Here is a 16195-nt window from a genome sequence, read left to right on the forward strand (position 1 = left end):
ACACGTGGATCGTAAGGACGTTGTTGCTGGATAAGGCAAAGATAAAACTAAATAAATGCGCTATTGTTTTTTATGCCTTTGCGCAGGCAGCTGCCATGGCCAGAAGCATGGTGATTTTGGGTTGTCATCCGTCTGTCCGTCCCATTCTTGTGAACGCGATATCTCAGGAATGCTTTTTAGGGAATTTCTTCAAAACTGGCACTGATTAGATTTTGGTGGTCAAAGGTCAAAGGTCAAGGTCACTCTGACCTCACAAAACACGTTTTTGGCCATAACTGAAGAAATCATATGCTAATTATCACAAAATTTCACTCAAATGTCTAATAGGTTAAATGATCAAGTGATGACATCTTCTATCCCAAAGGTCAGAGGTCAACGTGGCTGTGACATCGTAATGTTCTGCAAAAACACTTTTCTGGCCATTATTCAACGCAGGAACAGAAGGGGAGATTGTGACCGTATTTCACATTTGGTCGGAAACTGAATTGGTGACATTAATCTTGGGTGTCCACCTTGAAAATGTGGTGACTGAATAGATCTCTTGTGCGGTTGAAGATGTGTTTTAGAACGTTGTTGTTTTTTTGTAGCTTCTTCGCAGCAACATCCATATTTGAAACATTGTCTACAGAACTTACACACTAATACAGTAGAAATACAGCAGAGCGAGAGCAGCAAATTTTAACAAAGTCAAATCCAATCAATTCTATTTATATATACTTATATCACAAATCAAAAAATACATTTTTTACCTTTTATTAAATTCCTTCAAAGTCTTCACTACATGTCTAGACAGACATTGATGATCAGTGCAACTTGAGTTGTTGCTGGATAAGGCAAAGATAAAACTAAATAAATGCGCTTATTGTTTTTATGCCTTTGCGCAGGCAGCTGCCATGGCCAGAAGCATGGTGATTTTGGGTTGTCATCCGTCTGTCCGTCCCATTCTTGTGAACGCGATATCTCAGGAATGCTTTTTAGGGAATTTCTTCAAAATTGGCACTGATTAGATTTTGGTGGTCAAAGGTCAAAGGTCAAGGTCACTCTGACCTCACAAAACACGTTTTTGGCCATAACTGAAGAAATCATATTCTAAATATCACAAAATTTCACTCAAATGTCTAATAGGTTAAATGATCAAGTGATGACATCAGGTCAGAGGTCAACGTGGCTGTGACATCGTAATGTTCTGCAAAAACACTTTTCTGGCCATTATTCAACGCAGGAACAGAAGGGGAGATTGTGACCGTATTTCACATTTGGTCGGAAACTGAATTGGTGACATTAATCTTGGGTGTCCACCTTGAAAATGTGGTGACTGAATAGATCTCTTGTGCGGTTGAAGATGTGTTTTAGAACGTTGTTGTTTTTTTGTAGCTTCTTCGCAGCAACATCCATATTTGAAACATTGTCTACAGAACTTACACACTAATACAGTAGAAATACAGGAGAGCGAGAGCAGCAAATTTTAACAAAGTCAAATCCAATCAATTCTATTTACATATACTTATATCACAAATCAAAAAATACACTTTTTACCATTTATTAAATTCCTTCAAAGTCTTCACTACATGTCTAGACAGACATTGATGATCAGTGCAACTTGAGTTGTTGCTGGAGGTGTACATATGCGAGGTGGTAGTTCTTTGAGATGAAAACAAAGTTCCCTGTTGATTCTTTCAGTGCTGCAGGAATAATAAAGCTATGACCTATTTCAAGATTAGATGCAATTATGCTATATCAGGGTGACACTGACAGGACATGTCGTATTTCTTCATGCCTTAATTATTTTCCCACATTTCAGTCCCTAATCAATCTTTTACAGCTTTTTCCAATGTGACCCTGATCTGCGGTTTTTCTTCCTACGTTAGAATAATAATTCTTTCACTTGGTGTTTTGTTATTTTCAGGTATAATCTGAATTTTTTTCAATTCCCTGACTTCTCCTAAATATTAGGAAAAGTTGGACGCTATGCATCTACAGGAGAACTGCTTGCAAGGCTGTAAACTCTTAGTGTTCCTAAGATACAAACAAGAAAAAGACGGCACACTTAATATTTCCCTCCTCTTTAAAATCTTAGACTATTAATAAAAGCCTTCACTTCGAAACCACTTGATTTCATACTTACTGCCATATTTCGGAAGTAAGTATATTCCATGCAGCTTTTTATTTGATGTATTCGATTGTTTTGATCTCTGTTGCTGGTTTGATGAGGAACAAAAAAAAAAAAAAAAAACCCAAACCCAAAAACACTGCTTTAAATCATTTGGCTTTTCAAGCACTTCATTGGAAAGAGCTGAACATTGACGGCTGATGACACATAACAGTAAAATGTTTCCCGACAGCAGGAAGCAAGACTGCAGAGCCCTCTTTACCTGCTTGCCAAAGCCAAGTCATTGTTGAAAAAAAAGCACCAGCAGCCTCATGACTCCGTGGCTAAAGTTAGACCAGGAGAAACACTCAAGGGACCCAGTATGGAGCGAAGTTTTACAGTCATGCACAGGCAAGTTAGTTGCAATCATGACTCACAATGCTGCTACATTTAGGGCCCGAGCACCGACTGGTGCGAGGACCCTATTGAAACTGTTAGGTATATACTTATCATTATTAGGACAAGATGTTGTTAAATCTACCCCAAACTTCACTTGTTTGATAAGAGTCTCGACCTGAAGACATCTACGTGTCAATATTCAGGCATAGTCGTAGCGCCACCTACTGGTAACATGAAATGACGTGTTATACTTTCATGTACTCCTCCTAGCGGGTTGACTTGATCTATTTCACAATAAATCAGAAAAGCCTTAAGACCTTGATTATGCTATATGCTGAAGCTTGTCAAGTTTAAAGTCAAAAGACGGGGGCTCAAGCCCCTTTTAGGGGCTTTGCACGCCCCAGCCTAAGTGCATGATTCAAATGGTGGACACAGTAAGATATGTTTAACTCATTGGTTTTGTATCCAACGATCATGCAAAGCCATGTCATATGACACTGTGTATTGTCCGTTCAATGCTGCTTGCAGCTTTAATGGGACTGCGTTGGAATACGAGTCGCAGATTGGAATAAGTTGCTGTTTTCTTACATGCACTGAATGCAGACAAGAATCTCATCAGTCTGGGTTAGATTTAAGGCCCCCTGAGGCCTTTTATTTCAATAATAAACTCTGGATGAATGACCCAATGAGCATATGGGAAGTTGCCTCACATTAATATAAACACCACAAGTTCGAAAGGGTTGAATATCCAATGTGATTTACAGTGGCGTGGCGTGACTTCTTCCACTAGGCGGGGCTATGGCCCTAGGTAGGTAGCTCTGTGTATTTTGGATGTGAGCATGTAACGTGCAATGTAGCAAAGAGCCAGCTGCTGTGTGGCTAGCTGTTTCTAAAAGTTTAAAAAAGTATCTTTGGGTGGCCACTTAGCAACTCCTTTCACTTTATAATCATAACCAGAGTAACACAACGATCTGTGTATGTTTTGGCTGCATCCAGAGGGTAAATGTTATCTAATAAGGAAGCAGCATTAACAATAACAATAATAATAATAATACTTGTTATTGTTATAATAATCATTGTTTACACTAATAATGCTTCCTTGTTAAATAACATTTGATTGGTTGAATGTAGACTACAAACATACACTGCAGTGGAGTGGGGAAGAGAACTGGGCGTTAGATGCGCAGTTCGTGGAACTGTCAGAATTGTCTCTGGCAGCTTGACAGAGCGGGAACGGGGGCGGGCAGGATTAAACTTTTAGCTGCTGAAATATTTTTTTTCAGACAGCTCTGATTCAGGTCAGGATTTACCATAATGACGGCTGCTTCGCTCCAAACAGTTTCACCGTGTGAACCTGGACTGTGTGTGTGAAACAGCCAACCTTTTGGATGTGTTGATACCGCTCGCTAGCACAACTCTGAATATAGCACTTCCCTTGATCACGTCCAGAAGGCTGTCTAATATTTAAGTCCTTCAGCTGGTCAACTTTGTAATGATTATTTGGAGTTAATGGATGAGATTTATATTATCTTCAGACCAGTCACACAATTCTAGGAAAAAGACACATCACTTATTACTGCTTTGTCAAACCCCTCCCCCAAAATAGTGAGTGTCCAATCATAGCTTAGCAACAGTAGGAGTGATGTTCCTTACATAGAGTTTGGGGGTGTTATTTTGAACACTTCTGCGTTCATCAGGTGATGCACACTGGACAAAAAACATTTTTCCCGTACACAGTTGAAAAGGAGCAAACAATGGTTGTTGGCTGGAAATGAGAAGCCTTCTTTAGTGTACTTCGGTGTGAAATTAATACCAGTTGTTTCAAAAGGTACTAAGAATTCTGAGTAGTAAATCTGACCCTGTTATCAGTGCAATCTGCACATAAGCAGCGCTAGATTAGAAGACAATATGTACGTTCCATGTAGGTTCCGTATCCTTTTTATGAATAAACAACAGTCAAAGGGAGAGTCTACTGCAGAATTCCCAGGTTGGGGTTGCAGGTCTGAACATGGGGAGAATCATCTGGTTGAGAGCAGGTCCGCGAATTTGCCGTGAATCACCCCAGGCACGTAGTATGGCTTCAGATGTCTGGTACCGATACAGAGTTAGCTGTCTTCTCCAAACCCCCTGCCACAAGTGTAAATATGGACAGTTGTCATAGCAACATCTGTACAGGTGGCTGGCAATGTCCGTGTATGTCAGTCTGGCAATCAGATGAGTGGAGATGGTGATTACAGAGGCTGAATCTGTGTGTGTGTGTGTGTGTGTGTGTGTGTGTGTGTGTGTATCCCTCATCTCTACCATGTAATTTTATTTGAGAATAAGCAGCTTCTCTCTTTGTCTTCTTTTCCTTCATCTCCATATTCTCCTTCTTCTTTCCTTTCCCTGTCCTTCCTCTGCTGTTTTCTGTCTTGCAGGCAGTCACGGATAGCGCATAGTGGGCAAATGGTTGAATACAGCTAAAAACCCAGAATAATCTATTTGTCATTTGTCTATTTCGATCGCCTTTGTGCTGGCTTGTGTCAGTGGGCATTTGCCGTTTTGAGCTGTTAGTGGTGCTCATGCTGGGAACCTATAAATATGCTGTTTTTATTTGCAAATGAAAGCCAAGCATTCAGCTTCTTCGACAATCAGGACCGTATCGTTGTTCTGGTTGGTCTGTGGTGCTTGGAGCTAAATGCTAACGTCATCGAGCCAACATGCTCCCGACTATAATGCCAACAAGCTGATGTTTAACACGTATAGCATTTACCTAATGTTTCTATCTGAAGCCAGAAATCCCAGTCAGAACTGTTCAAACTGCAAGACGGGGGACCAAAAACGCTGACAAACCAGGAATCTATCCGACTGTCAGAAAGCAAGACTGTTGATTGTTCAGGCAGTCGATCAGGCACCGCTCCCCACCTCAATCTCCACATCAAATGAAGTTCTGGCCGATTCTAAACTTAACTGGCAGCGATCAAATTAGGGCAAATATTAATAAACTAGTTATATGTGACTATTCAACATTGAAAAGTGCAGTATTTAGAGACATACAACATACTGTATATCTGTGAGTTCGTCTGACTCTGGCTGAATGCCACCCAAAAACCCAACTATCCCTTCATATGATGAGAACACAAACAACAAAATCCTTTTTGTGTCCCAAAGGGAGTATAGTTGAAACAGAAAAATTGACGTGACAATTTGTATGAAGTTGTGCAGCGCACGCACACATACACACATTCGCACACATAGTGAGGATTTGGATGTCCCAGTGCCTTCCAGTAACTTGAGTCAGTGAGGGATTACCCTGTGTGAACACAGTAAACCTGTTAACCTAGAAAACAACACTAGAGTGCTTCATGTATTCATTACTCTGCTGGTTAAAAAGCGCATGTTTGTTGTAGTAGAGTTTCCAGCAGTTAGCCATTGCATCATGGCATGAGTCTCATTTTGAAAGATCAGTGAGTACAGAACACTCAAACAAAGTACAAAGTAACAAATCCTTTCTCTCCAGCCATTTCTGCCTGCTGTCAGTCTGCATCTGCTGCACTTTTGAATATAGTGAATATGACCCTGGCTGGCTCCAGTACCTGACAGAAGACTGGGGGCACATTTGAACTTCTTTGGACCTCAGCGACCTACAGTATACTTTGCATTCAATAATAATTATCCTCTGTGTAATATTAAATGTGGTTAAAAAAAATACTCTCCAGTTTCTGAGGCTTGTACTACTTGGGTTGTACTTTTGGGGGGCATCACTTTTGAATTTTTCAAACGTTTGCATTTTAAAGCAACACATCCTGTATAATGTAGGAAGAATGTTTGAATACTAAAATTGAAAATAAAGCAATACAATACATTCACAGTTTATTCTGCTCCCCCAGCTCCGCGCCGATCAGCACACCTCTGTCCGCCCTGACAGCAGCCACACCGCCGCTCCCTCACTCACTCCGCTAGCCCACTGTTAGCCGTTAGCCTGCACACTGCAGCTAAAACAGGAGTGGTCCCTAAAACAGTCTAGACCACCCGAATGGCAAAGTCCTTGGTCTTCAACACAACTGCTAACAACACTTTCTGTCCTTCACTTACAGTTACCAACACAAGTTTGTTTATACTGTCTTACCCTCCCACACACAACTCAGCTGCCAGCTGCCTTTTGGTTAAGCCATTAAGAATTTGATCCGGTTTCTACGTCGAAACCGGATCAAATTCTTAATGGCTTCTAGGGCTGGGGGGGCCATCTTGTTGTGGGGGAGCTAGAGGAATGACGGTAGTAAGCGACTTCATATTTTCAAAGCTTTTATTTTACAACTCAGAGTTTATAAAAAACACAACTGAGACCCATTTTCACAAAATGGGACCTTTATCTCAGATTTTGTCCTTGTAGAATAAAACATAACATATATAACATTCCAAGTTTCTTTTTTGAAGAAAGTAAAACTGTATCAGTTTCTCTGCATGTACACTGCAGTATGACTGATGAAGTCTTACTCTTCCACACCTCTTAAAGCTGGGGTTGTATAATCTTTGGAAAAGGACACTGAAACTTCTGCACAACAAATAATTTTTCTCTTCCTTTGGTTGCCTGTTTGATTTCCTCAACAAGTGATGAGCAGTAGTTTGGCCATTGGTGTTAGGGATGAGGGATGAGACAAGGATTGCAAAAAAACCTGAAGTGCTGATGCATTTAAAGGGTTAAAAAAAAAGTGTCTCCAGGTTTTGTTTGACTCATTGTAAGTTGCTAATATCTTTGCTATTGCAATTTGACATATACAGCAGAGTGATTACAAAGCATCTACGCAGCTGTGTTTTAATGTCATGTAAAAACAACTGTAAATGAGTTTCTTTATTTAGAATATGATACTAAAGATGTGCTCAGATATGACAAGATTTTTTTTAATCTTATAAATGTACCGTACATTCATTTGTGTTATTATTTGAGACTGTACATTCTGTCACTATTATAGAATCACTGGACTGGAGCTCACACTTCTTTCTGAATTAACTAAACCTAATTCCTGGAGCATTCTCTGACCAAACAACATGACTTATTCCTTAAAACCAGGCATCACTGTCCTCAGTAGAGTCATTGCTATGGCCACTGCTTCCATGGCAACGGGGTATATATCGCTAAAACAGCATGGTCCGACCTCATTAAAGATGAAGACTAAATGTGAGCATGAGCTACTTACAATTCATGTGATGACTAAATGTGTGCATCTGTACTGACCTCTTTCTCTTTTTACCTCACTCTTTCCATTGCACACTACCTCTCGCAAATAAATTTCAGAAGTGTGGTAAGACGGGGAGGATGTGGGGGGGGGCAGCTGCTTCTTCTTAAAATTTAATTCTCTGTCTGCGCCCATTATTTTTTTGTTTCTCCCTCAACAACATTCTTGCCCCATTTAATTCTAGGGCACGTTATCTTTCTGACTGATGCAAACAAAGTTTGATCACTTCCTTGCAAGCGAATCACAAATAACGCTTTTCCAATCACATACTTGTATGCAAATGAGGCCGATGTTGTATAATCTTGTAATAATGCAAATTAAGTTTAAAAAAAGTCCATGCAATCTTTTGGTTCATCAGCAATATTTCCCTAGAGCACACATAACCACAAAATACACAGGCGTGGACATGAATAGTTTGAGCTTAATGCCATACAGGGGTGTTTCTAGGAATTGACAAGGTCTGGGGCTAAGTCCAGACCATCTGGGGCTGAGGTCAGGGTGAGTGTGCACCAAATATTTTATAAGAGTGTTCCTGTGTAACAAATGGAAATGCCTGGCCTTGAAAACCTAGCATCTCTTTAGACTAACTTGATCAAGGAATCCCTGCTTGTATGCTGGCTGTTTGGCTTTGTCATGTCTGTCTGTAAGTAGCTTGTAGGCTTTTGGCCACTTGTGTGTCAAAAGCAATTTGCAAAAGCAGTGGATGAAAGTTCTGAGAGTCCAGATATTACTGTTGCAAAATCGTCCATACAGTACTGCCGTGAAATTCAGAACTGTTATTTGAGTTATTATCAAGTACTGCATTTAATGGCCTTGATGGCAATGTATGGACAAAGTGCCAAACTTGCAGACTCTTTACTTCGTTTTAAGTCTACTTAAATTTCTCTTAACTAGCTTTACAGTGACATTTGAATCAAAAGTTCAATCACTGTTTGAACTCAAACTTATAGCAAGAGTTCATCAAGGTCAAAAACGGTAAAACTGAAAGACGAAGACCTTTAATATTTAGAGTAAGCTACTTAACAGTCAGGCCCTTCACCTTACATATGAAGTCTGAGTGCTGTCTGCTGCTCTGGATGTGAGGGGAACCTGACTCCTGAGCCAAACCCCTGTTTTTCCACTGTATCTCTAAATCTATGGGAACAATACAGTGTGGAGGTGGTGTAGACACACTTCTGGCCAAACACACTTTAACATCCCAACTTCTGGACTTGCTGCACCTCGTGTCTCATATCACATCTACTGTAGTGCCAGTAAAGAAGCATAACTAAACTTAGGGTCAAACTTTAAGGTGCTACTATGACATGTTAGGAAAAAAATGCTTCTACATGTTTGTTGATGGCAGTACTATTACATCCACCAGCTTTTATAATCCGTGTTAAAAACAATGGAGGTTTCATTTACAGAAATGAACTTGTCATAAAACAGGTCAAAGAACCAATTTTGATCTTTCTTTCCATTTAAAGCTTATAAGCCCATTAATATAAGCTGTGTCTGAATGCAGCCGACAGCCGAGCTGAAGCAGCACTGACTGCTCGCCGCGCCAGTACAGTGCACGCCGTCCATACCCAAAGAAGGCTGCAGAAGACTGACTTGACTGAGCTTGTATACAAGAGGACGTTACCAGCCCGCCCACGCCCACAGTCGCTCTACATCCACACTCAGGCAGCAGCAAGGGTTGGGGGTTGGTTTGGAAGTAAATGAATTACATTTTGCGATGATTATAGATTTTTCTTCCCCCTGTCAGAAAGATTCGGGGCTGGTCCAAGAACATTCCCAGCGAAAGCCCGATGTTGAAATCGCTGATGGTGCCATACAGAATGGCTGAGCCTATACTGTGACAGATTTGAGCTTTCCTGAAAGTCCCGTATACAGTGCTTGAGTCCAGTAAGAACCACTATGTTTCCACATACTTTAGTTCCCCGTATCATAGCTCAGTCAGTCCAGACTGACTCTCTGGGGAGCATGGACATTTGTTAATGGAAACACAAGCAGGTACCACTTATGAGTTGGAGCTTTAGTCCCACTGTGTGCTATCCTCTCTTTGTCTGTTGGTGAGACAGAGAACATCACATCCACCTGCAAGCCAAAATGTTGTGGCATAATGTTCCTCTGCTTATGTGGTGTCTCCTTACTCCTACAGTTTGTGCGAGTTGGTGTGTGTCGCAGTTTTTCTCCTGTGGTATTCTGTTATGCTCTAAACCTAATCAAAATCTAAAGCAATTCAGCTGAATTTGGATCATCTCTGTTAGAGACCTGAAAAAAAAGCAGCATTGCTCGTTTTTATCTTTTCCCAACAAGTGACTTCCAGTGGGTGTACGAATACTGTTCTCTCTCCGAAGCAAATGCAGAAGTTGTGTGACATTCTTTAAAGTGTGTTCAGACTCGACACAAATCAAATTTTAGAGGTGTAGCAATTGCGTATAATGGTGATCTGAGTGAGCTAAAATGTAGCGTAACAGTAGGAGAAGTAGAGAAGTCTCATAATGTCAGCAAACTAACATTAGTTAGCCAGACAGGTAAGGCTGTGGCAGCAAAGCTCCTGAGAGCACTGAAATGGGCAAGGATGAATTTTATTGTCTATAAATCTAACTTAATTTGCAAGAGGAATATTATGCTGTTTTGTCTTTCAAAAGTCACACAGTCTTGTTTTACCACAATGGCGTTGGAAACGCCAACGCCATTCTGTTCTTCAGCTTAGAAGACTTGAGTACGTCAAGCTGTAATTTTATCAATGACATGTAACTTTTTCTCGAAGATGTTAAACTTTCAAACTCACTTTCAAGCCGGCACTGGGTCTTGGAACAACAACTCGACTCCTCACATTTTCAACAGCTCAGTGATGGAGGACAACCATACAAAAAAGTGGCCGCCATCACAAACGCAAGAGCTGGCGCCTTTCAGAGTCAATAGGGGAATAAACGACTGAAGAAATGTGTGAATGAATGATAGGTAAGGCCGATGAATGGACAGGCTGACTGACATGATATTATGACTTTTTACGACCAATACAGTGCGATAAAGTCAGCATTGTAATGAAAAGGAAAGGGCAAGTGTAGCACCGAATGTATTGATTCCGGATCTTCAAAATGTCAAAATGAAGACGTCAAACTGAGAGAGCACGTGCTGAAAGCAAAGCTATCACAGTCTCACTGTTGCCAAGAGAGAGAAATACATGTGCACACAGCCAACCACCCACGCACACAAGATACATATCCACACCCACTTACCCAAATATACATAAAAAATACACCCATGCAGCGAATGAGTTCATTTTTTTCTCCTGATAAATATAGTTAATGAAGCCGTCAAAGTATAAAGTACTCTATGTGAGCTGTAATTAAACTGAGGGTTCCCACAGTGATGTGAGCTACTAGGAAGAAGTGTAGATAATTAGTTTAAAAAGACTTTATCTGAGACTTATCTGACCTTCTGGTAACCAAAGGCTGCAGAGTAATACATCGACCATTTAATCACTGACCTTTTTTAGCCCCCTGCAGAGCCCGTCGCTGACACAAGTATAGAGGCAGACTCACGAACGGGAGGAGAAGGGGCCAGGACGAGGCTCAGGTGGTAGAGCGGGTTGTCCATTGATCGCAGGGCGGGGGGCATCCTCGGCTCCTCCCGTCCCTGTGCCAAAGTCCCCCTAGGTAAGACACTGAACCCTAAGTTGCCTCACCTGTAAGTCGCTTTGGATAAAAGTGTCTGAAAAACGAGTAAATGTAAATGCAAATGTATTCCCTGGCTGGCTCTCTGTCTGTGGGTTTGTGGCCCACTTTTGTGCTGCAGGCGGAGTTACAGAGTTCCGGGGTCGCCTCCCTTATGGTGAGACGTTCGGCAGACGAGTATCAGAGCGAGCATAATTCGGCGCACTGCAGTACACTGGACTACGGAGCAGAGCTGGACTTTGACACTGGAGTACACAAACTGTCAAGGAGCCAAGACATAGACAGGCCTCCAGTACATATATTGAAGTACGTATACACAGACGTATAGTGGTGTGCATATGCAGATATACGCCTATATATTTTTAGATATACCTACCTCAAAATAACTACAGATTCATATCAGTGTGTCTTACAGACTACAGGTAATCATTTTACAGTCTTTCATGTCAACAGGAGACTTTTGTTCCCTGACTTTAGTCTGTAAGTTGGTGCCTCCACACAGGCAACATAATAACCCTATTAACCCTAATAACCCTACATCTGCACCAAGCCTGGGAAAAGAGCGCTGCCTGAAGGACAAACTCGGCGAACAAATCACTTGGTCGATGATGTTGCACAAGCCGCCATATCCACAGCTCACACAACAACAAATATGAAGCAAAAAAGCACAAATCATCTGAAAACAAATACACTGATGACATTTCGGAGCTGGAAGGACAATCATCTCCAAAAGGAGACGTTGAGATGTAGATAACCTTAGATAACGACATTGTACCGCAATGCCCATGACTCAATGTTTTCTTTTGACATTCTTATCAAGTGGATATGTGTCATCTTTTTCGTGTATATAAACCTACAACAGCGTAGCAGCCACTTCAAATATGCATTCGAGTATGGGAAGCAAGGAGATGAACTTTGTTACCTGGACTGAGGTCAGTTCAGATTACTCATTGAAATAGTAAATATTGCTCTAGTTTAAGTTGTTTTTCTCTCTGATGTTCTCTCCACAGGTAAAAGCATTAACCCTCTGAAAATGTGATGATGAAATCCTATGACCCGTGACTCATTTTGAGTCATTACATTTTAATCCTCACTAGGTGATGTAAGGGCACACGGTATTTGTATGCTTACTACACTATCTGTGTAAAATATGTGTTGTATAGAAATATCCCAAGCCGTCATCTAGTCGTTCCCAATTCAGTCCATTTGCATTCAAAATGTCGCCGATTTATTCTTATGTGTAAGGGAAATGTGGCATCTTTTAAAATGTGTACAATATTTTGCATCATTTCAATCAGAGACACTGACATCAAGGTACTGACCATGTATAGCGCATGGTTATACGGTTAGATCTGGCCCCAAAGGCTCTGCTCTCGAAGAAGCTGAGCAGCGACAAGGATTCTGCTGAATAAACATACCTGAACATCAACGCTTCGATAAATCAATAATCTGCAATAGGACGTCACAGGGAAATTGGGGTGGTGTAGGGAGCTGCAACGCTGGCGTGAGCGTATACAGCAGAGTAACACTGAGAAGTGTCAGGTAATAATGGCCATGCTAGAGGAAACGTCAGGTGATCAGCAACGTCAGTGGCATCCACTCCGCGGGGACCATGAATGTGTTTACAAAATTTCGTAGCAAGCCAACCCTTAGTTGCTTTATTTCAGTCTGGACCAAAGTGAACAGACAGATATTGCCATCCCTGTAGCCGCACCACTAGCATAGCTAAAAGCCCAAAAATGCTTCAAATGAAGCATTTGAAATCATTTGTGAAACACTGTGCTTGTTTTAAACGCTTGAGATGTTTTTTTACGTGTCTCGTAGCAACAGTAAGATAATAACAGATAAAGTAGGAGCCTCAAGTTTAAATGAACTGTTCCCAAACATATCCACCCCTTGTTATCAAGATCTGCCCCCTCTGTGTCTGTTGGGTGTTTTACTTCCTGCCCCTGTGTGTTTCCCGCCTGTTTGATTGCCTGCCCCGCCCCTCATTAGTTTCACCTGTTTCCAATCACCCTCGCCTTCCTTGTGTCTTCGGTCTATATTTTCCCATCACTCTTTGTCAGTTGGTCTGTTTCGTTCCTGCGTTTGTTCCCCGGTGTTTTCCTCTGTGCCCGGAACCTGCTTGGAGTCCCTCTCGCCTGTTCCTGCCTTTTTGCCCGACTGTCTGACTCATCAGCCCGTAAGCCTGTTCATTTTCATCACTGAAGTATCTTCACTGCATCTACCCGCCTTCGTGCCAGTCTGCGCTCGGGTCCTCGCTACCTGTGCCGTGACACTTATGAGTCACACAGCATTGATAATCTAAGAGAGTTCAGTTTCCTTTTGACTTTTCTTCATGTTTCTCTTTTCAGTTCTCATTTGATCTCAGTTAATGGTCTGATTGAGAGTTATGCTTCCCACCAAAACAAGCTTGAATGAAATTTATGAAATGACTGCAATTGGGTCAGAGGAAAGAAATGTTAAAAGCACTTTATTTTGATATCCAATTAATTGCATTCCACCTCAGTCTTTTCTAATATACCAGATTACTGTTTACTGTATTGTAGGAATATTTACCTCTTTATCAACATGAATGATCTCGACATTCATACATTTGAGCATATTATTCAATTACTTGTGCCGCACGAAAGGATGCAGCTTAAAAAAAAAGGCCTGATCTTAATCATGACTTACCACAGCATAGCTGTGATACTTCTCTTTTTTTTCCTGTTAACTGGAAAAACCTTTCGTATCGTTTGCAGTCACTTGTTCGAGCTCTTCCAGTTGCTGCTTCCTCATCCAAATACTTCCCAGGCCCCCAGAGATTCTTTTGGAGTCGCACCATTGAATGGAGTACTTCCATTCCACTTTCTTTCATCAGAGGTCGCCCTTTATCCCCTTCCTGTCACTCAGACATTGCATAAGAGCTATTCAGAATATCAGACTCCTGAGACCCCATCACAGAGTTGGCTGGAAAAGTAGAGCTAAAGCTCAGTCATAATGCACAATCACTCTTTCCAAGAAACTTTCTGCATCTCTCAGAATGTCTCTGAAATCACTGAATTGCTCAGTCATGTTCGGCCGCAGATCTCCCTCCTTCACCTCTCAAAATGTGACAGTCGTGAACGCTGTATGTCCGCGTTCTTGAGGATACTGTACTAGAAGTTATTGGCTACTGGATACACATCCATTTGTGGAGTTCATTGGCATATATCTCCCAAGTACGTAAAATGCTTTGGCTTCACAGCAGCTGTCATTGGAGAACGGCTGCTTAAATATTGTGGCACTAACAGCAGCGTTGCTGCGGCCGTTCTTCAAGAAATGTTCAGACTGTCAGTTTGTCTCAAGCAGGATGAGCAGCCTCGGCTTAGTACTGGAAAACCGCGAATGGCAAGCATCCCATGGAGATCCGTCTGCTCGTGGCTCGTGTGCGACATGAACTTTAGGCGACTATCATTTGCATATCATTTTACAGTAGTAAATCTTTGTTTTTCTGCCAAAATAAAAGCAGAACATTGCATCATTCACGTGCAGAACTTGATGTGATGTGTTAACAGTTTAGTCTGATCGCTCACCTGGCTAGAATTTGTAATGTTTTTGTCGTTCAATGTAAATTTCACAGCTTTAAGTTCAGGGCTTTTTCCATTGTTATTGAAACACTTGGAGCTAACATGATACTAAGTGTTTTGACTGCAGAGAAGAAAGAGAACCATCTAGGCCAGGAAACCAACTGGCCCATCAAGAGCTTAAACAAAGTGTTTACTGTTTCAGTTTTGTTTTTGATTTTTTTTTTTTTTTTCTTTTTTTCTCCTGTGGATGGAAAACAGATTGATTCACTTGTTTTTTTTCTCTCCGTCCGCAGACTTCACAGCGGGACAGATGCTGAGCTGGTGGCGCAGTAGATTACGGTGAGAGACGGTAATTGATGGCTCTGATCCAAAGCATGGCCTCAAGATAGACAGACATGCATAAATACTCAAACACCTACACCATGTATGATAAACACACCACACACTGAGGACTGGCCCAGTCTACAGTTTGTTGAAACTACTAATTGTTATCCTGTTGTCTTTGAGCTGTAAGAAAATTTCTCAGCCTGGAGGCCGCTATGGGAAAATGAGATCAGGTTTGCAAAGGAAATGAGGGTTGAGTTCACAGGCTCTGCTTATTGCAAGTGTTTGCCCCAGCAATGAAAATAATGAATATGGAGAATCTAAATAAATTCAATAGCTGACACAGCATTCCTAATATTGCATGCACGAGTACCACTGTATAACTTATAGCAGAGATTTTTATCTAGTTAAGTGATCACAACACACAAACAAATTAGTTTGCAATAATTAGTTCCGTTGTTTGTCTCTAACAGGAAATTACCTGTTTCCTGATAAGCATGTGAATTTAATTTATATGGAATCATATAGTGATGTCATTTCCCAGTTAGATGGACCGTGAAATGGAAATCCATGATTAAACAATGTATTTTTATCCTAAATTGGAAGTAGTAATATACAAATTTGATCAGTCATTTACTAACATTAAATTTCAACTGATATTTGAATTCTCCTCACTTTTGCCACTTGCGTAGCCTAAATAAATATACACTCTAGTGGTGATAGAAAAGGCTTTTGAGCTTAAGCCTGTGGGCAGGCTTCTCTCATGGTAACAGATGTCTTGAGAGTTGAGGGCCAGTTGTTTTAGGTGACATGCTGTTCTTGTACTCCTGTGGCTTATGTAAAACACTTTGAATTGCCTTGTGATTGAAAGTTGCTGTACAAAAAAACTCACTTTGCCTTGCCTATCTGACTGGAGCCTCCCAGATTGGCCCAATATGCCTGAGTCCT

At 41.2% G+C, this 16195-nt stretch overlaps 1 protein-coding gene across 5 annotated transcripts in view; it reads left to right on the forward strand.

The window, feature by feature from the left end:
- Positions 1-13415: 13415 nt before the first annotated feature.
- Positions 13416-16195, forward strand: part of pemt (phosphatidylethanolamine N-methyltransferase) — an 86384-nt gene continuing 83604 nt past the window's right edge. For 2 of the 5 annotated variants that reach the window (XM_040135060.1, XM_040135065.1), the window contains exons 1-2: positions 13417-13554; positions 15217-15262. The gene's annotated coding sequence lies outside the window, so the exon portion shown is untranslated. Of the gene's footprint in view, positions 13555-15216; positions 15273-16195 lie in introns of all 5 variants that reach the window. The other 3 variants (XM_040135063.1, XM_040135062.1, XM_040135064.1) reach the window with 3 other exon arrangements.

Source organism: Xiphias gladius, chromosome 9, assembly GCF_016859285.1.
Source record: "Xiphias gladius isolate SHS-SW01 ecotype Sanya breed wild chromosome 9, ASM1685928v1, whole genome shotgun sequence".
NCBI lineage: Eukaryota > Metazoa > Chordata > Actinopteri > Istiophoriformes > Xiphiidae > Xiphias > Xiphias gladius.